Raw genomic sequence first — 5,831 nt, 5'->3', positions numbered from 1 at the left:
GTTATGTTTTAGGCCTATTGGCAGACATCCATTTAAAATGTAGACAATGGCATATAAAGAGCCCCAGTGTACACGCTTGTAACGTGTGTGGTCCAGGTAACTTTGCATAAAAAAATGGTTGTCATTCACAAGGCTACTTTTACTTTTATACTTCCAAGCCTGTACTTTATTACTTTTACTTGAGTAAAGAAGTTAAATTAGTACTTTTACCGGAGTATTTTTTAACACAAGTATCTGTACTTCTACTTGGGCACGGGAAGTGAGTACTTTTGCCATCTCTGGTGAGATGATGACATGGTTAATGGGACTGTACTCAACAGTCAGAACTATTTTCTATGTTAAGAGAAACAGAGAGAGAGAGAACATATGTTCTTCAGTGATCAACCTTACAAACACTTGACCATTTCAGATTACTAGGTTAATCTAGTAGTCTGCTAGTCTAGGTTGATCAACTAAGTTGATGTGTGGGTAAATGCTTGACAACCGGTCAAGCTGGTAATGGCTAAAAACTATTTCTGTTCAAGTTCCCGGCAACAATATGTTTCCTCTGATAAAATCTCTCTACAAGATTTGTTAGGGTTTGTTATGTTATCATGACAGAGATAGTTCTGTGATTAGATGGGGTCAAAGTTACGGCTTTTGTCCCGATTCGATTCATTGGGTTTGTATTGCAATTTTTATTTATAGCAATTTTAGGAGTATTGCGAAATTAATAAATTACCAAAAGTGGGTTTGGCACACCCCTCACTTCTCTTTTCCGCTATCTTTTTTAATTTTTACAGTATTCCGTAGTGATCCAGAAATGAAATCTGTGGAACTTAGCGGACTGGTTTTTCTGCTTGGGGTGGAGCTGTGTTAACATTTAGATTTTCTTTATTTAATTTTAAAATTTGTTTTAAATTCTGCAGAATTCAGCATTCTGTTAATACGATGTAACCTCTATTCTCAGTCTCTTAATATATGTCACCACATGCATCTTCTTTTCCGTATTTTATTAAATGTACTGGCCAACGTACAATCCAAATGCAGTAACACAGTGACTGTCTCCATTTTCATTATCATAAAGAACAGTATGCCCAAACAAATCTCCTACTATAGATTCCCGTCCCCTGTTTGTCTGTTTAGAGTGCTCATAATATTCTTTTTGGCTTTTTCCCTTTCCTTTATTGTGCTATATATGTTTTTGTGCATGTAATAGGTTTACAAAGGGAAAAATGATTTAGCTGCTAGCTTGGCATGCCCTCATACTCTCCGTCTGACTGGCTTGTGGTACCTACCTACGTACCGACGTACCTACGTCGGTACTATGCAAGTGCGACTCCCAACAAAGATGGAATAGAAGTGTGATACCTCACTCTGTAGCTAAAACAGAGAGCTCAACACACACAGAGAAAAGAGGAGGTGCCGCAATGAACTAATTTCATTTTGGTGCACATGTTACCTAATGAGAGAGAGAGAGAGAGAGAGAGAGAGAGAGAGAGAGAGAGAGAGAGAGAGAGAGAGAGAGAGAGAGAGAGAGAGAGAGAGAGAGAGAGAGAGAGAGAGAGAGAGAGAGGAGAGAAGGATATAAGAGACCGTTGTTTTCCTGTAATTACTTTGTTGAAAAGACCAATGGCAGTCTGAATAAATGAGTCTTCGAGCCTATTGGTCCTGCTAAGCTAATGTAAACAATTCAGACTTTAAAGTACACAATAAGATTTCACAAATTCTTTGTGTGGTAGGAAATGCATTCAACATGCTTGTATAAGGCCTTGATGATGATGCATTTCATTTTAAAGCAATAAAACCTCTTTAACTGATCTTCGAGGATAGCTCTTCTATTACCTCTACTTTTTATTGCGGTTCTTACCTGAACTCTACACGTTGACTGGCCACTGCTGCCTTGGAAGAATATTAGTGCAACTAATAGTCAATTCTGCCTCGAGTTCCTCTTGCTTTTATCTGAACTAACATGTTGCTGCAGGGATGTTGTCATCTGACCTGCGTCACTAGTTGCGTTACTGGTTAAGTGCTGTGCAATAAAGCTAAAAGAACAGCACTTCCCCTGACCTTGCTGCTTCTACCAATAGAACAGATAGTTATCATCAAGACTACATTGTATTATAAATCCCTGCCCTGACAGTCTGTCTAAAAGTCTCTCCAGCTAGAGGATGTTTGACCATGTTTTCTGGTAGCAATTATTTCTTTTGGTGTAGCCTGGATCATTGGAAGTACATTTCCAGGATAAAGCATGACATCTGGCACGTGGCTCACACGCAGGATGTCAAGCTCCGAGGTTTCACCATGTATCAGCTAATTTAAGTGACTCACGTTACTGTATTGTGTCAACAGTTAACTTAATTAAATATTGTATGTGACTTTTTATTTAGCGGGATGCAAATATTTCACCAAAACAAGTTCCTTGCTGAGGCCATTTAGCAGAGCCACCATCACACCAAGACAACTGTGATTGGTTTACAGAAATGTAAACAACCCAGAGCGTTTTTTTTCCTCCTATCCCAGAATGCATCTGTGGTGTTGCCAGATCTTACTCCACAGAGCTATAGAAATGGGGCTGGCTATGAAAGACTAGTCTTGGTGTATTCCAGTACGCTCCAGTATTTAGTGACACACTCACATTGTTACTAATATCAACAAAGCCAGGAAAGGCCACATAATGTTTGTAGTCACGTGTCCGCTTTACAGATTAGTGTTTCTGAAAGTTTACTACAAATGATGTACTTGACATTATTGCGTACTGGTTTCCATTTAGTTCACCACAGTATGATAAACAACTTGCTGAGACTTTAGGCTTGCTCCAGTTAAAGTGTTAGACTTTACAGGGGCACTCCATTAGCTCTTCCATGTTAAGTTTACTAGTCATGATGAGTAATACAGCTTAACAGCAGAAGAGCTAGATATACGGTAATTCAGTTCAGTTTTATTTATAGTGTTGAATCATAACAAGTTATCTCAAGACACTTGTTTCTAGCCAGATAGGTCCCAACAATTCCCCTAGGAGCAACAATTCCCCCTAGGAGCAAGCATTTGGTGTGACAGTGGCAAAGCAGTGGTGCAGCAGTACTGGCCTACCACAGACACTATTCATATCTACTGTACATATATATGCATTTGACCATACTAAGTAAGTGTGAGGCACTGTGTACTCAAATCAGCATGTAAGTACAGAGGTTCACCATTGGAGACACAGGTTAGCATGTAGCCCACAAGGACGCAGGCTAATTTTCCACTGGTTTGTTGTCTCCCTCCGCTTGTGGCAGGGGCGGACTGGGACAAAAATTAAGCCCTGCCGCTGTAGCTACACAAGCCCACATTACCACGCCCATACAGCCCCACCCATGGACAGGTTACATTTAATGTAAGTAGCTGGCAAACAATGCTTACTACTTTTGAAAGACACATTTATAACAAATTGACACATACTGCCTATTTATGCCATTTGTATGCTGTTACTGTCATCCTCTACAGTATGTTCTTTGTTGTCCCTGTCCCATCTGTTTCTCTCTGTTGACACAGTACATATTTTCTGTCTGGTCCCCCATCCTTCCATCTGTTTTAAATCTCTAACTGTAATTTAAATCTGTTTTCTTGGCTGTCTGTGATTAGACGTCATGGTTTTTCCTTGGTCAGAATAGGCCTTTGGGGGAACACAAAGGGGGTCATTCTGATACATTTTTAGGCACCAATTTAAGGTAAAAACGTCTATATTTTAGACAAGGAAATCACCAAATTCTGGTGGCAGGTAACAAAAATACAAAATATAATGAAACAGTATTATAGTCAGTAGTCCAGTAAGGGGGCTTTCCATCTGGGAAATGGCCCTCATAAGACAACACTTGACCCCAAAGTCCAGTTGTTAAATTAGCGGGAACAGGGCTTATGGTAACTTTTTTTTCCCCAAGGAGCACGTTTTGCTCCCAAGTTGAAAAATGTAGGATTGATGTACAGTAGATAGGCTGCTTTTACTGCTAAATTGTACAACAATACAGTCATGTTATGGATACAAAACATTGTGAAGTATAATGTTTTCTACATTCTATTGATAAAACATTATCAGTGATATTGAATGTAACGGACCACCACAGTTCATGCATACATGTGAACTGTGGATTAATTGCAGACACAGTATAAAACTATACCCTACGTGAATGGGGCACAGCAGAAAGACAGAGCAGAATGAAAACCCAGCAGCCTGCAGCGAAAAGTTGAGACCGACTTAACTTTTTGTGAAACGCAACCCAACTCCACGCTGCGGTGGCCAGTCATGTAACCAGCAAACGGACTCGTAGTCTGTTTTGAAGAGGTGTGTTAGTCCTGTATAGGAAACAGGAAACATCACTGCCTCTATCGCTGCCACAAGAAAGTTATGAAACACCAAACACAAACACTGAACTGCCCGGGAGTTTGGGGAACAGCTGACTGTTTCCTTAGTCCCCCCATATCCTTTCTTTCTCTCCTTCTCCGGTAAATGAAGCTGCCTTCAAGTGCGGTCGGAAAATTTTGAAAATGTGATCTGATGAAAAACAATAAGTGTGAAATACAAAGTCTACTTGTGCTACAATTGGGTGTTAAAGAACACAACAGGGTGTCACGCAAATGGGCTGTTTCAATGACACCCCCAAAGCTGCACAACCCTGCGGCTAATCGCAAAATTGCTGTGTAATGATCTGAATGTGACCTCCCTTTTCCCTCACAGGCTTGGCCTTCGAGTTTTGGGGGGGCCTTGTCCTGCTTGGCGTGTAAATATGTCTCTTAAAGGGGGGGTCCTAATGAGTTCATATGAAATATCTACCAGTAGAGAGTATGAGTGAGTGACTATCTCTCCATCTCTCCTTAGGCTGCTCAGGGCTGGGTTGTGATCAAACTATCAGTGATTCCAGGCTAGCACAAGGGCTTTACAGGTAAATAGTAGAGCGTGGCCAGGCAAGCCGATGTGTCTTAAAGAAGTAACCACACACCTTGACAGCAGGGGGATCATTACCTTACATATAGAATGAATCACAATGTTTGTTTACAATAACTTCTGTGCCATTGTAGAATGTAAATAAGTAAATTTACTGAAGTACTGTACTTTAGTAAAAAATGTTATGGTACTTGTACTTCACTTGAGTCTTTTTATTTTCATGCCACTTTCTACTTGTACTCCACTACATTTCTGAAAGAAACATTGGACAGTTTTATTTACTAGTTACTTCACACATTAAGATTTCTGCACATGCAGTTTATAAATTCTGATGTTTTATTCTCAACGCAACTAGCCAGCAATATAATGGCCCACAAGTCCAGCTGAAATGATTAGACCAGATCCATCCCATGGGGATGATTTTTTTTGCATTAAATACTTTTACTTTTAATATTTTACATTTTCCTGATGATACTTACATACTTTTAGCTAAGTAACATTTTCAATGCAGGATGTTTTGTGAGGTTTGAGTCTAGTATATTGGCCCCAAAATGCAGAGACAGGAGACAGAGAGTGGTACAGGGTGTTTATTAGCAAAAGTCTCTAGTATGTATCTTTTATTGTATCTTGTTCTGTTCCTAATTTTGCACCCCATGTTCATTCATTTATCCACTTGTTGCTGCACCGGGACCATGGAAACACAATTTGGTTCCTTTATGTACTGCACTACACTGTATAGATGGATGACGATAAAGTCTCTCCTATCCTCACCCTGCCTATGGTCCCCCAGTGGCTAGAAATGTCAATAGGTGTAAACTGAGCCCTGGGTATCCTGCTCTGACTTTGAGAAAATGAAAGCTTGGATGTGCCGATCTGGAACCTTTGTCTGCTTTGCCTGCCCAGAGAATTTGGCCCAGCCATGAGAGAG

General features: G+C 40.2%; 1 protein-coding gene across 3 annotated transcripts in view; it reads left to right on the top strand.

Moving 5' to 3' along the window:
- The window catches only part of si:ch211-152p11.4 (regulator of G-protein signaling 3), a 15,894-nt gene that overhangs the window by 5,626 nt on the left and 4,437 nt on the right, over positions 1-5,831 (top strand). The window lies entirely within an intron of this gene.

Source organism: Etheostoma spectabile, chromosome 14 (assembly GCF_008692095.1).
Source record: "Etheostoma spectabile isolate EspeVRDwgs_2016 chromosome 14, UIUC_Espe_1.0, whole genome shotgun sequence".
NCBI classification, from domain to species: domain Eukaryota; kingdom Metazoa; phylum Chordata; class Actinopteri; order Perciformes; family Percidae; genus Etheostoma; species Etheostoma spectabile.
This window is presented reverse-complemented; position numbering and strand designations above follow the sequence as displayed.